Consider the following 15,565-nt stretch of genomic DNA (forward strand, 5'->3'; position numbering starts at 1 on the left):
ACGTTTGTGTTTAGTGTTTTTCAGTAACTACCAGAGTGCTTTCCACAGTGGCTGTGTCATTTTGCACTCCCACCAGCTATGTATGAGAGAGCCAGCTTCACCTTGACAGCGTTTGCCATTGTCACTGGTTTACTTCATCTGTTCCAGTAAGTATGCAGTGATGTCTCATTCTCCTTATTTTCGTTTCCCTAACGGCCAGTGATGGCAAACATCTTTTCATGCGCTTTTATGCCATCTGAATATCATCTTTGAAATGTCTCTTCGTGTCTTTTGCTCATTTTTTAATAGTGTTGCTTGTATTTTTACTGTTAAGTTTTCAGGGTTCTTTGTATATACTAGATATGAGTTGTTTGTCAGATATGTGGTTTGCAAGTAATTTCTCCCATCATTTAGCTTGTCTTTTCATCCTCTTCACAGGGTATTTTGCAGAGCAAAAGTTTTAACTTTTGATGAATCAGCTTTTTGATTCATTGATTTTCCTCTATTTTTCTGTTTCAAATTTCATTAATTTCTGCTCTTTATTTCCTTCCATCTTCTTGCTTTGGGTTTATTTTACTCTTCTCGGTTCTTAAGGTGGGAACTTAGATTTTGATTTGAGACTTCTTCTTTTTTCTAATGTAAGCATGTAGTGTTAAAAATTTCTTTCTTAGCACCGCTTTAGCTGTGTCCCACACATTTTAATACTTTGTATTTTAATTTTCATTCTGTTCATGCAGTTTTTAGTTTCCCTGAGACTTCCTCTTTGATGCATAGATTATTCAGAACTATGTTGTTTAGTTTCCAAGTATTTGGGGGGATTTTCTCATTATCTTTCTGTTATTGATTTCTGAGTTAATTCCATTGTAGTCAGAAAGCACACTTTTATGGTTTTAATTCTTTTAAACTTGTTGAGGTTCATTTTATGGTCCAGTATTAGATTTATTTTGGTCCCATGTGCACTTGAAAACAATATGTGTTCTGCTCTTGTTGGGTGGAATGTTCTCTTCATGTCGGTTGGATCCTGTAGGTTGATGGTGTTGAGTTCTTCTGTATCCTTGCTGATTTTCTCTCTACTTGTTCCATCACTAGTTGAGAGAGAGGTAGAGTCTATATCTATAATTGTGGACTTGTCTTTTTCTCCTTTGAGTTTTTGTTTCATATTTTGCAGCATTCTTTGGTACATACACATTTAGGAGTGCTCTGTCTTGACAGATTGACTATTGCTATTTAGTGTCCCTTTCTATCAGTGGCAATTTTCTTTGCTGTAAAGTGTACGTTTTCTGATAGCAGTATGGCCACTCATACTTTCTTTGATTAATATTTTTGTGGAGTATCTTTTTCCATCTTTCTAGTTTTAACCTACATACAGGCATACCTTGGAGATGTTGTGGGTTTGGTTCTAGACCACTGCAATAAAGTGAATATCACAATAAAGCGAGTTACACGGAATTTTGGTTTCCCAGTCGATTTTAAAGTTATGTTTACACTGTACTGCCATCTGTTAAGTGTGCAATAGCGTATGTCTAAAGAAACAGTGTATGTACCTTAATTAAAAAATATCGCTAAAAAATGCTAACCGTCATCTGAGCCTTCAGCAAGCCATAGTAGTAACATCAAAGATCACTGATCACAGAGCCCCTTAACAAATATAATACTGATGAAAAAGTTTGAAATATAGTGAGAATTACCAAAATATGGCACAGAGACATGAAGTGGGCAAATGCTGTTGGAAAAGTGGCACCAGGAGACGTGCTCGACTCAGGGTTGCCAGAAACCTTCAATTTGTAAAAAAAGACTAAATAAAAGCAAAACACAGTAAAACCAGGTGTGCCCGTATATTGTTATATTTGAAGAGAGTTTCTCGTAGACAATGTAGAGTTCAGTCATGTTTTTTTAATCCACTCTACCAATATCTGTCTTTTAACTGGTGTGTTTAGACTGTTACATTTATTGTGATTATTGATTAGTTCTTTTTCTGTTTGTTCTTTCTGTTTTTCATTTCTCTGTTTTGTTTTACCTAACTTCCTGTGGATGACTTGAGTATGTTTTAGAATTTCATTTTGAGTTACCTGTGGTGTCTTATTTATTTATTTATTTAGGTTGCGCTGGGTCTTAGCTGTGGCACGCAGGATCTTTGTTGTGGCATACAGTCTTTTAGTTGCAGCACGTGGGAATCTAGTTCCCTGACCAGGGATCGAACCCAGGCCCCCTGCATTGGGAGTGCAGAGTCCCAACCACCGGACCACCAGGGAAGTCCCATATCTGTGGTGTTTTGAGTGCTTCTCTCTGTGTAGCTTTTTAAGTGGTTGGTCTAGTTATTATCTTACATGTACATAGCTTTTCTTAGTCTGTGGTGTCAGCATTTACCAGTTTCAGTGACATGTAGAAACCTTATCTCTCTTTATGTCCCTTTACCCTCCTCCCTTTCTGTTTTAATTGAGGTTATACGTTGAGAAGCACATTAGCATTATAATTTTTGCTTTAACTGCCAAACATAATTTAGCAAACACAAGAGGAGAAGGAAAGTAATTGTAATTTCCATATTTTCGCTCTTGTTCTTCCTTCCTTCCTGATGTTCCAGGATTCCTTCTTTTATCATTTCCTCTCTGTTTAGAGAACTTTCTTTAGCCAGTCTTTTAGAGTAGATATGTTGGTGACAAATTCTGTTAGTTTTTGTTCATCTGAGAATGTCTAGATTTGCTCCTCATTTTTGAAGGAAATTTTGCTGAATATAGAATTCTGAGTGGGCAGTTCTCGCAACACTTGAAAATATGCAACTTCCTTTTGGGCTACCTGATTTCTGATGAGAAATTTGCTGGAGGCATTCAGAATTTTTTCTTTGCTCTTTAGTTTTTGGATTTTTTTTTGGGTTTATCCTCTTTAGAGTTTATTCAACCTTAAATTTATAGGTTTATTTTATTTTTTTTGCCAAATTTGCCAAATTTTTTTGTTTTTTTCTCACCATGCAGCTTGCAGGATCTTAGTTCCCCAACCCAGGTCCCCTGCAGTGGAAGCGCGGAGTACTAACCACTGGCCCACCAGGAAATTCCCAAATTTGACAGATTTTTAACCGTAATTTCTTTGGATGATTTTCCAGCCCTACCTCCTTCCTCCTCTCATCTGGGACTCGGAATACATGCATATTAGATGTGCTGTTGTGCAGCCCACGTGTCCCTGAAGCCCTGTTCCTTTGTTTTTCAGTCTGTTTTCTCTTTGCCGTTCAGGCTGGGTTATTTCTCTTGCTGTCTTCAAGTTCATCGACTCCTTCCCCTGTCGCTTTCTGCTGCTGAGCTCATCCATTGACATTTTAATTTCAGGCATTGTGTTTTCTGGTTCTAACGTTTCTGTGGGTTTTGTCTTTATATCTTTTATCTTTGCTGTGACTTTGTGTTCCTTTGCTGACTTCCGTTTACTTTTCATTTGTTTCAGGTGCATTTGTAGTTGCTCATTGAAGCATTTTATGATGGCTCTTAAAATCTTGTTTGGTAATTCTGTTATCTGTGTCGTCTCAGTGTTGGTATCTATTGATCATCTTTTCTCATTTCACTTGAGATATTCCTGGCTCTTGCTATGGTGAGAGTTTTTTTTTTTTTTTTCTATTGAAACTTGGACATTTTGGGTATTATGTTATGAGATTCCAGATCTTATTTAAATCTTATGCTTTGGCAAGTCATTTCTGATACCGCTCCAGCAGGGGAAGGGGGATACCCTTCGTTAATGCCAGTTTGGGGCTGAAGTTCAGGTTTTCCTCTTGGCCTTTGTTGACACTCATTTGGGGAGGGGCTCCATGTTGCTGCTGAGTGTGGGCGGGGGATCAGACCCCTGACTAGGCCTCTGCAGGTACCATCCGCCGGAAGGGTGAGGGGTGGGAGTGCTGACTTTCCACTGGGCCTCCTCTGGCAGGACCCCGGTGTGGAGGCAGAGGGGTGGGATGAGTCCTGGCTCCTGCGTGGTGTCTACACTGCATGTGGGGGGTTTGTTTTTCTGTCGTGTTTGATTGGAGTCGGGCAGTTGTATGTTTTCACTGCCCCTTTCACCTCCTTTGGCTGGAGACAGCAGGCTTTTGGGGACTGTGTTTGTTTGTTCCCACTGGTGTTTCTGGGTTGTTGGCTTCCCTGGCAGCCAGTGTAGGACACATGAAACAAACGAAAACCTGGAAGTCACCAGCGTGTTGTTCCTTGGGTCCTGAGGTCCCTAGCCAGTCTGCTGCTTTCTCTTCACCTCTCAGCATTTTTATGTTTCTTTCAAATATAAAGTCCAGGGATTCTAGCTGTGCTTCGTGAGAGGAGTAGAGAAAAGTATGTTTACTCCATCTTTCCAGAAGCAGAAGTCCAAATTTAATTAACTTTGAATAGGTAATACATTCATGTGACATACAAATTAAATGCTGTAAAAAGATGTACAGCGAAAATTAACTCTCTACCACCCACTTCCCCTCTTAGATGGCAGCTACAGTTTCTGGTTTCCTCCTTCCTGAGGTAACTCTACCTGTACCGGCAAATATACACAGACGTGTTTTTACCTAAGTGGTGGCATACCACGGACACCGTTTTGCACCTTGCTTTTTTTCTCCCGACGCTCCATCTTTGAGAACGTTGTGGGTCACTTCGTGAACTCCCGCGTTGCTTTTCGTGGCCTCATGGTATTCCATTGCATGGAGATGCCACACGTGTGTAAGCAGTTGGAATGTTTAGGTGCTGATCCTGTTATATTTGTTGTCCTTTCCATCTTAATGTTCCCCGCACACTTGTTGTCTTTGTTTACACCTGAGTCAGGGTCCTGTAGGAAGCTGTGGTGTGCTGGAGAAAGCTGCGGGTGATTTAGATCTGTGTCCTACAATGAGTCATGTGTATACTCCGTAAATACTCAGAGATGCTCACTGATAGCTACTCTTTAGACACATTTCTCCATCATGTTCACAAGGACTATTTGGACCACATCTTGCTTTTCATAGGTATGAACAAAAGATTTTGAATATAAGCTCTATAAAGCTTTACTCTCTTTCATGGCTGTAGTTGCTTCCGTGTAATAGTTAAAAGAAGCACGCTTTATGGTTTGTTGCTGCTGCAGGCCACTAAAACATAGATCTCCTGTGATTTGGGGTCAGAGTACTTACATCTCTCTTTTGGGAAGGATAAGATTTACTTTGTTGTCAGGTGAATTTTTGAGCGTGGTAGCTTCATTCTCACTAAGGTTAGCATTGTTTTCTTTAAGGCGGTGAGTTTTCTCTTGGTTCGATATATTGCCCTCAAATTTTTGGCAAACTTGAAGGAAGTCATGAATTGAAGAATCTTTTTGTCTTTGTCTCTTTACAGTCTTTTAAGTTGACTTGGCAGTTTAATTCTAAATTTGTGCATAGTTAAGTTTGGTCTTGCCCAGAGGATGGAATCTGGCACTGCCACACTGCGAGGAGTTTTGAGGTCTGCTGCAAGCCCTCTCTCCAGGGGCCCTTGAAATGCTAACTGGCGCATCGGATGATTCTGTGTCAGTGTGCCACTGGATGGCATGGTTGGTGTTCAGAGATGGGTTGTGTTTGTTTCCACAGGTTGCCTTAGTAAATGTTGGCCCTCCAGACTTTTCTGGCCCCATTCTTAGCCTCATGGCCCTGATGGGCTCACTGCTTCTGACCTGGATGCTTTCTCTAGGCTCAGCCACCAGCATTTCCTGCAGAAATTCTGTCCTTTAGATTTGTGCCACCTTTCGTAACTTGAAAGCTTCGAGACTAAATGTGGCAATGAGTTGGAGTGAGAAAAGGAGATGGGCAAAGTGATTTCTGTCCTTTTTTTTTCCCACCTCTTTAGCCTGTTACTTAAAGATAGCTTTCCGAGAATAAGGATTAAAATTCGCTCCCATAGCTTTCTTGCTATTCTTCATTTGTAATAAATTGGGGATTTCAGATAATCTACCTTTAAAAATAATTGTATTTGTTTTGGAATAAATTTGATGAAGAGTAGTTTTTAAGAACTCAGAGTTTAACCAGGGGTTAGGAGTTTAAATGGAAAATTGAATCTTTGTGAAGCTTTCCGCATTTCATTAGATGTTAATTCTGGAGTTAAGTTTCATATGATTATTTACTACTAAGTATATTCCTAAGTATCAAGGTTAAGCTCTTATTAAAATAATGTTTCAAAACCATTAATATTTTTACATAATACAATTGTTTGATTATTGTACTTTTCTTTTTGTCAGATACTAGTCAGCAACCTCTTAGTTTTTCTTTTAATGGGAAATCAGGTTTTTTTTTTTTTGGTAACAAGACTAAAAATATGTTTTAAATCTGACAGAGTTTCATGAAAATGACATGAGGCATTTTTCAGTTTACTCTTTTCTTCTGTATTATATTTTAAATTTTGTCTCCTATTTTGTATTTTAAAATTTGTAATCTACTTGATACTCCATGGGCATTTCGCTTACTATCTTGAGGAATTTTTTTCAGATGAAACTGAGAAATTAAGTAATGTAGCTTTTGTCAGCATTAAGAGCAGACCAGCTGAGTTCTTTTGTGCCATGCTGAAAATAATGCTGGAACATGGTAACTTGTTTCTGTGTTACTTTACCTACTCATTGGTAGAGTCTTTTCTATGAACACACTCGACCCCAAATAAAACCGTAATATTGAAAATTGACTTGTCCATACATAGGGATTTTATCATCCTCTCTTGATCATTGAAATGAATGAGTATGGTGATGGGCTCTTTGTATTGTTTTTCCTAAGGTATTGCCATCAGAGAGTCTGCAAAGGTGGTCGACCAAGCCCAGAGGAGGGTGTTGAGGGGTGTCGACGACCTGGACTTCTTCATAGGGGACGAAGCCATAGATAAACCCACGTATGCCACAAAGGTAAACGCCTGCTGGGATTCGCTTCTGCAAGTGCACAGCCAAGAGCAGAGCAGCAGGATGAGTGATGCAAAGTGGCGCTTTATGTAGAAACTGTACTTGTGAGTTGTAGAATATATTTTATTCTTATGTTTGAAAAGAGGCTTTGTTGTTGTTGTTTTTGATGAGGGTATTTTTGATGTGGGGAATCAAGTGAATTTACAAATGCAGAGTTGACTAAGGGACCTCTGGGTTATGTGGAAAGCAAGGTCTGCTCCTGTGGAAACCTGCAGGTTGACTAATTAACCTGTCATATGTGGAAAGTTGCAGATTGATCAGTTAAAAAGAAGCACTAAAGTTATTTAACTAGACATTTGTTCTAAAAGAAACCACTCCCCAAACTCCAGATCGAATGGTATTGTAGATTAGCTCTGCTTTTCCATGTTACCCCATTGTTAAGACGATTCTTTCTGCTTAGAAATGGGTGGAGTAGAATATAAACAGTAATGTCATGAACTCTTTCTGGTAAAGTGCCTGTTGTTTCTTTATATAAATTAACATTCACTCCATGCAGAGGAACACTGTTCAACAACTCGCTGTCTTCCATCTCTTCCGGGCCAGTGCTGTTGTTAAACTGTTGCTCTTACCGATGTGAACTGAAGCTTGATGTAGTTTGGTTTCTCTTGCTTTAGTGGCCAATAAGACATGGAATAATTGAAGACTGGGATCTAATGGAAAGGTTCATGGAACAAGTGATTTTTAAATATCTTCGAGCTGAGCCTGAGGATCATTATTTTTTAATGGTGAGTAACTGGACCTAAGAAGAGTATATCCCTGTCAATTCCAAGTTGCGTAGATTTTAAACCCAAGGTGTTCTTCCCTGGGGAGTTTTTAATGCCTGCTAAAGCTGTTTGTATGAATGGGGGTGCTTTTTGGGCAAATAACAGAAAGCTCAACAAAAATGCCTGAAAGCCAAAAGGGACTTACTATCTCATGAAACAGAAAGGCCAGAGTCAGGCCGCTCCAGGGCTCGTTATTTCAGCAGCTCAGGGACGGAGGCAAGGACCAGCCTAGTTCAGTAGTTTGGCCTCTTGTGTTGGTTCCCCTCAAGCCCCAGGATGGCTGCCCAAGTTCCTTTACCACCTCTTGGTGTATTTGCTGTCAGAGGTAGAAGCACTTTTTAGGAATTAAGGATCCCTTTCCTAGAAACCTTCCCAGCAGATTTACCCCATCCGTCCATGCCTAGCCTGGTGCCTTGCAAGGGGAATGGAATTACCTTGACAGGTTTAGATCGATCAAGATTCTCTCCCGTGGGCTGGTGAGGGGACGAAGTCTGATCACCTGGCCCCAAGAGGGTAGGTACCTAAACAGGCCTCTAACAGCAAGGAAGGTGGAGGGAGGAATGGATTTGGGTAGGAAACCAACTGTGCACTTGGATGTCCTCGAGAAGTAACCGGATGACTCTGATTTTTGCTTCTTTTATAGCAGAGGAAACCGAGTCAAGATGTTATTTTGCCAGGGTTTAAATCGCACTCTAAAATAAAATTGAGCTGAGTTATGGGCCCTGATATTGTGGTACTTAATTGATCTTGTTCAAACAAAACAAAGCATTACAGAGAAATGAAAAGAAATATCTCTTGGTTATGGAATCTGTTCTGCTTGTTTGACTCAACTTCACATTTCCTTCCATGAAATGTTCTTTTTAAGTTAAAATTAATTACATGTACAGAACACTTGCTTTGTGGAGAGCAATTGCAGCATAAGCTGCACGTTACAACCTCCATAATTTAGCTTTGGATTCTTTTCCATGCAAGTATATTGTCAAAAGGTCCCTGATCCCCAATTATATAGTTCTTTCTAATGTTAAATATGGAGTGTTCTTTAGAATTATCTGGCTTAAAATATGTTAACTACAAGGCTATTACGGTAGTTAGTGGAATCTGTATATTTAAAATCTATTACAACAAGTTCTTGAAAGTGCCCTGATCTTTTTTTCTGGCTATATCGCCATAACTAGGAATTGCCAAGTGTGAATACTGTGTTTTACAGGCCACCATGTGTTTTCTCTCCTGTGCGTCTACAGTGGTTTATGTAAAATAAATGGAGCCAGGAAACTGACAGTGTGTCTGAGTGGCTTTGTCTTTAAAGCCTCAGTAGATCACAGATTCCTACCTGTCCTATTTGGCGTCTTTCCATCTCTCGCGCATTGCGTAACAACCTGTTGGACAGGACTTCAGGAGCGCGTGCCGCCCAGCAGCTTCCTTCTGTCCGCCTCAGCTTCCCATGCCAGGTGGTCCCCTCTCACTCCACTCAGAGGGACACTTAGTCCTAGCCTGTGGAACAGACACACACCACCAGGACACAGCCCACAGGAATTGTTTCCTACAAGAAATTATTTTCTGCTTTCGCTGACATTATAGGCTAGTAAGATAAAATCACTTTCTCAGAAGGAGCTGGAGGTGTTTGGTGTGAATATGGAAAAGTCCATTTGCCAAAAATGAGTACCTGTAATGAATATTCAGGAATAATCAAGTTTATTAAATTAAACAGAGAAGATACTGTGTTCTGTGTATTGTGCTTTGAATTTTGCAAGGTCAGTTCATTGCATGATGTGATTGAGGAAGTAATGAGAATGGTACATTGCTTTCAGGTTTATGCCCTTAGTCGTCAGTTAATGGAATAGTTCAAGGGGAGTAAAGCAGGTATAGAGATTTATGGCCGAGTCTAGAAGTCAGTTGAAGACATTTACTGAACTGCTGTATCAGATAATGCTTTTTGGTATAAGAGAGTCTAAAGGGGTTAAATTAAAGGTCCCTCAGTAGCCCCCCAAATCGTTCTTTCTGGCTGCGGTGAACAGATGCCTGAGCATATAGGTGAGAATGAGCTCATTACGGCTCACGTTTTTCAAGACGTTTCAGAGACTTGGCTCTATCGGTCATGTGGATTGAGCAGATAGCACATGGGAATCCTACTCTTTTCTCCAATACTGGAGTGCCCAGAGTTCAAAACAGAAGCATATATTTTAAAGAATTGCAGTGCTGTTGAGTGGAAATCGAGTTACAACTTTAGAAGAGATTGGCAGACTTTTTGAATATGAATCAAGGAGGAAGAGCAGGCAGCACGTGCTGATCAAGAATGCCTGAGAGCCAGGAGCCGGAAAGACGGACATCCCAGCTTAGAGAGAGAGAGGGAGAGAGAGAGAGAGAATCGCCCTTCCTTCGTCTTTTGTTCCGTTCGGGTCCTCAGTGGCTCAGATGACACCCGCCCATATTGGTGAAGGCGTGTCTCTGTTCTCAGTCCGCTGAATGCTAGTCTCTTCCAGAGATACCCTCACAGACACACCCAGAAATGATGTTGTACCAGCTCTCCGGGTGTCCCTTAGCCTAGTCAGGCTGACCATGACATGTGGTCCATGACGTGTGGTAAGTCCTGACTCGCCGTAATAGTTGCCTTCTTGGCTCTTGAGAATGAAGTAGACCCGCTGTGTCCAGTACGGAAGCCACCAGCCGGTGTGAAGGTGTACAGCCCTGGGTATGCTAAGTCCGTCACCCCTGGCCCACGTGCTTTCCACCTTACAGTACCTTATCTCCTCTCCTGGTCTCCCTCCCTTCAGGATTTCTATTTTTTTTTTTTTTTTTTTTCGGTACGCGGGCCTCTCACTGTTGTGGCCTCTCCCGTTGCGGAGCACAGGCTCTGGACGCGCAGGCTCAGTGGCCATGGCTCACGGGCGCAGCCGCTCCGCGGCATGTGGGATCTTCCCGGACCGGGGCATGAACCCGTGTCCCCTGCATCGGCAGGCGGACTCTCAACCACTGCGCCACCAGGGAAGCCCAGGATTTCTATTTTTAAAAAGGTTTCTTTACTGCAGTTATAGAGAGGCTTGGGGGTGGAACAGAATTAGGTACATGTGTTCAGTTTGCTGTCTTTATCCAGAAATATGGATTGGTTTTATGGAATGGATTAATTCTTTATTTTTGAATTCATACCAGATGATGTTTCACCATTATTATGAATAAATTTGTTTGTGTAACTTGCATTCATGTGATGTTTTAATCATATGCTTCAGTATTAAAAAAAAATAAGAAAAACTTGATATCTCCTATTTAGATCTTGTTGTAAATAATGGTTTGGGGAAAGTTTCATTTAAATTGGTCTCCTAAAGGAACAGTTACTGGTGGTAAACATAAAAGAAATGGAGGATTGAGGAAAAAATGGGTTTATGATTATGATTCTCAGAACCCGTAAGAATATGCCTTTAATAATGCTGAATTTGATTCAGGAGCCAGGAGAGCCTAATTACATTGTAAACATTCCCTTAAATAGAAGTATGTAGGTTTTAATGTAAATTCTTCACAGATGGTGAATCGTTTGGCAGCAAGTAATTAAATATTGGTTTTAGCAAGTTAAGGGTTTTATTTTCCTTACATACATTTGTAGTAGGGAGGGCAGTGCTGGCAGGGCAGCATCCTGGTGTCTGTCATTAGCGGTCTCTGTGCTCTAGTATCTCTAGCGTGTGGCTTTCATTCCACGGTTACCTGGTGACCCCACGCTGGCTCCAGCAGCTCCATCATCACCTCCGCATTCCAGGAAAGAAGGCATTAAGAGCAAGCAGAAGCGAGTCTACTGCTTGAGTCTGCCTTCACCCCTGTAAGGAGCTTTCCTAGAAGCCACATCCATCAGCTTTTGCTTCTTATTGGCCAGAGCTTACTCACTTAGCCACCCCTGTCCATGAGGAAGTCTGGGAAATGCTTTTCCTCTGGGCCTGTGATTGATCAGTGGTCTGTCATTAAGGCAGAAGGGAGAATGGGTACAGGGTAGGCAAGTTGCAGTGCCTTCCATAATGATGTGACTACAGGTGTGAAGACAGTGGCAAGACGAGAATTCAGTCAACTGTCTTCACAACTCTGGCTGGATGTGGCGAGTGTCATCCCCATCGGCAGCCGGAAGGCCAGGAAAGCCATGTCGAGATGCAGCTGCTTCTGCTCTGTGTTGCCGTCTTGCCTGTGTGAGTTTCTCCGTCTGGATAAATAGATCAGGAAGTTGTATTGGGAGTTTCTGTGGTCTTTACACACAGGCTGTAACCCAGGGTTTCACAACTCTTGTAAAGATTTTTTTTATTATAGAACTGTAAGTGTGATTTAGAAAATTTGAAAGATATCTGTGGGACTTTTTACGTCCCATTAACATAAATATTAACGTTTAGTATATCTTCATTTAATCTTTTCACCCATGTTTTTGTATGACTTTGCATTCAATATTGTGTCCTCTGTCCCTCTTCCCCCATTTTCTTACACTCTTTTTATAATCCTCATTTTAATGGCTATACAGTCCTCTATCCAGTGAATATTTCCTGTTTAGCAGTTTCACTATTTTTAGATGTTTACTTTTGTTTCCAATTTCTTGGTTTTCTAACAAGTAATATGAAGTAATGTTTGCACAGTGGTTTCTATATTAGCATTTTTTATATTAAAAGTATAAAAATTATATATAATTTGGGGGTACAGAAGTATTAATAATTTTGAATCTTTAGCATGCCATTTCACGCTGAACTCTTCAGTGTACTAGAGGCCACATTATTAGAACTCTTGTCAGCATTGATTAATATTTTTGATTATTGTCAGCTTGCATTTTTAATAACTTTGACCTTAAACATTTTCTCATGTGTTTATTAGCTGTATTTTCTCTTTCGTGAATTGCCTATTCATGTCCTGTGTTTTGTACATATCAGTGTTTTATTGCTTTTCCTATTGCTGTGATTTCTATGATCTTTTTTTTTACCTAAAAGTTTCTTTTGTGATAAAATGTACATAAAATTTACCATTTTTGAACGTACAGTTTGGTGAATTGCGTACATTCACATTGTTGTGCACCCGTTACCACCATCCGTCTCCAGAACTTTCTCGTCTTCCAAACTGAAACTCTGACCCCATTGAAGAATAGCTCCCTCTTCCTGCTTCCTCCAGCCCCTGGCACCCCCCCATCCTACTTTCTGTGTCTATGACTGTAACTATTCTAGATCCTCATATAAGTGGAATCCTACAGTATTTTTCCTTTTGTGACTGGCGTATTTCACTTAGTATAATGTCTTCAGGGTTCAGCCACATTGTAGCATGTGTCAGAATTTCCTTCTTTTCAGGGCTGAATAATATTCTGTTTTATATGTATCACACTTTGTTTATACTGTGAACTCTTGCTTATAATAGACAGGAAGCTTTTGTCAGGAGCAGATACTTTTTTTCTCAATTGATTTTTTTTTTTCCCTTTGTAGATTATGTTTTTGAATCTGTAAGTTTTTATGTAGTAAACCTGTTTTCCTTTGATGTTTATACATAATTTTCATCCATTTGGGATATATTTGGAACATCATTTGACACTGGACTTAAACTCGGAAGAATCCAGGAGCCAGAGTCAATCTACTTCTTGCTGGGAATGTCTCCTGTAGGCTCACTTTTTGCTTCAAACCAAATAGGCAGCTCTTAGCCAGTGGGGAAGAAATGTTCCTCGACTGTGCTCACACTTTTCATGCCTTTTTAGTCTTTTTCTCTTGATCCTTTTTTCCCCTCTGCTCAGTTTAAATGCTTTGTTTCTAAAGTTAACTTATTAAGGTGCTTGCATTTCTCTTCATGGTGAGAAAAGATTTTATAGATCTCTGTAGCTAATATATATAATTTCTTCTGGTGTGAATTACATTATTGATGGTATAGCTGACATTTATTCAGCGCTTGCTATGTGCCCTGCCCCTCCCCTCACCAAGTATTTACATGTATTCACTCATTTATTTAATCCCACCAACAACCCTGGGAGGGGGTAGTTATTAGGCCTGTTTTTCAGATGGACAGGAGGTGCTTTAAGGAGATACATTGTAGCCAGTACTGTTGGAAGGTGCAGCTATTATTCATGTGCTTTAAATGCAAGAAATCTAAAATAGTAATCATAACACAGTGCCAGGTATGTGCTGGTCGCTTTAAGGTATTAACAAACTTAATCTCAACCCCCTGAGGTAGGAATGTTAAAATAAGTTATGTTGTTGTTGGGTGACTTTCAGATCCCTTATTTACAATCTGCTTTTGATGACTTTATTATTTCTCACATATGTCTTAAGATTGCTTTCTCTCTCCCATCCAGGGAATATTATATATTGATTCTAATCACAGTAATTGAAACTTACTTGGGGCGCTGCGTTTGAGCTTTCCATCATTGCTATATAAGAGTCTAAGCTAAAGGCCCCAGCGAGCTGACAGCCAGACTTGCTTATTTGTTTGAAGCGATGACATGCACAGCACAGAATTCAAAAGGTGCAGAAGGATTTCCAGTGCACGTGTGTCTCCTTCCCAGCTCTGTGCTGCCCCCCAGATCCCCTTCCTGGAGGAAAACACCGTTACCGGTTCTTAACCAGAGATAATTGTGTGCAGGCATATGGATTATACATAAACTTGTTTTATAAAATGGTAATGAAATACACATATGGTGGTAACCTTGTTTTTTATTGTAAAACCTTTAAAAATTGTGATTAAAAACATATGAAATTTACTCCCTTAACCTTTTTTAAGTGTGTAGTTCAGAGTGTTACCTGTTTTCGCATTGTTGTGTGACAGGTCTCTAGAACCTTCGCATCCTGCAGAACTGAAGCTCTGCCCATTGAACAGCTCCCTATTCCTCGCCCCCATACACCTTGATTTTTTATAAAAAAGTTGTTGATACGGAAGAACATTTAAGAATGTGTAAAGTGTGGAGATGCCTTTCTCTTTTCACTTAACTGTTTATCATAGAGATTGTTTCATACCAGCACGCAGGAAGCTCATCCTTTTTAATTGCTGCAGAGTGTAGCGTTTTATGGATGTGGCATAATTTGTTTAATCAGTTCCTAGTGATGGGCATTTAGGTTTTTTCTTTTTTAATATTTTATTTATTTATTTGGCTGTGCCGGGTCTTGGTTGCGGCATGTGGGCTCCTTAGTTGTAGCTCGCGGGCTCCTTAGTTGCGGCACGCACGTGAGATCTAGTTCTCTGACTAGGGATCGAACCCGGGCCGCCTGCGTTGGGAGCATGGAGTCCTAATCACTGGACAACCAGGGAAGTCCCAAGGTTTTTTCTGATCTTGGAAGCAATGCTGACTTTGGACCTCTCTGAGGCGTTGTTTTTTCTTGCCTAGAGAATGTAATTTGATTTTGTTTCATGGTCTTAGCTAAGAGACTTTAGTCTTTAGTGAGTTTCTCACTGGTACTTGCTGATGATTTTAGTAACAGTAACTCGCCACATGCTGGGTGCTGCCATGAGCACTTTATTTAGACTCCTGTGAGGTCAGTGCTCATTACACACTGAGACAGGAAATCACTTTCTAAACTTAGTAAAATTGAAGGTGGAACAAGCTCTCCTTTTAACCGGGCTGGTGTGGCCTGCCACTGTGCGACAGGTGTGTGTGGCCTTAGTTCAGCTGTTCTACTATATGCTTTGCTTTCTGGTTTTAATGTGTTTTATTTATGTATTAGTATTTTAAGACTTATTATTTATAAAAATAATTCATAATAATTCATTAAAACTATTTTAATGTAACTATCCTTCTGTATAATATATTTACCTGTGTTTGTTTAGGTGTGATTACTTCCTACTGTGCTTAGTGATCAAGTTGGTACATTTCCACATTTTCTTACCTTTTCTTTCTTCCTCTGTCACCTGCTTTTGATTGATTATGTTAATAAACTTATTCTGCTATTTACAACTTTAGGTTTACTGATGTCTCTGATACTCTACAATAAGACAATTATCTTTTG

This window comes from Phocoena phocoena, chromosome 9 (assembly GCF_963924675.1).
Source record: "Phocoena phocoena chromosome 9, mPhoPho1.1, whole genome shotgun sequence".
NCBI classification, from domain to species: Eukaryota; Metazoa; Chordata; class Mammalia; order Artiodactyla; family Phocoenidae; genus Phocoena; species Phocoena phocoena.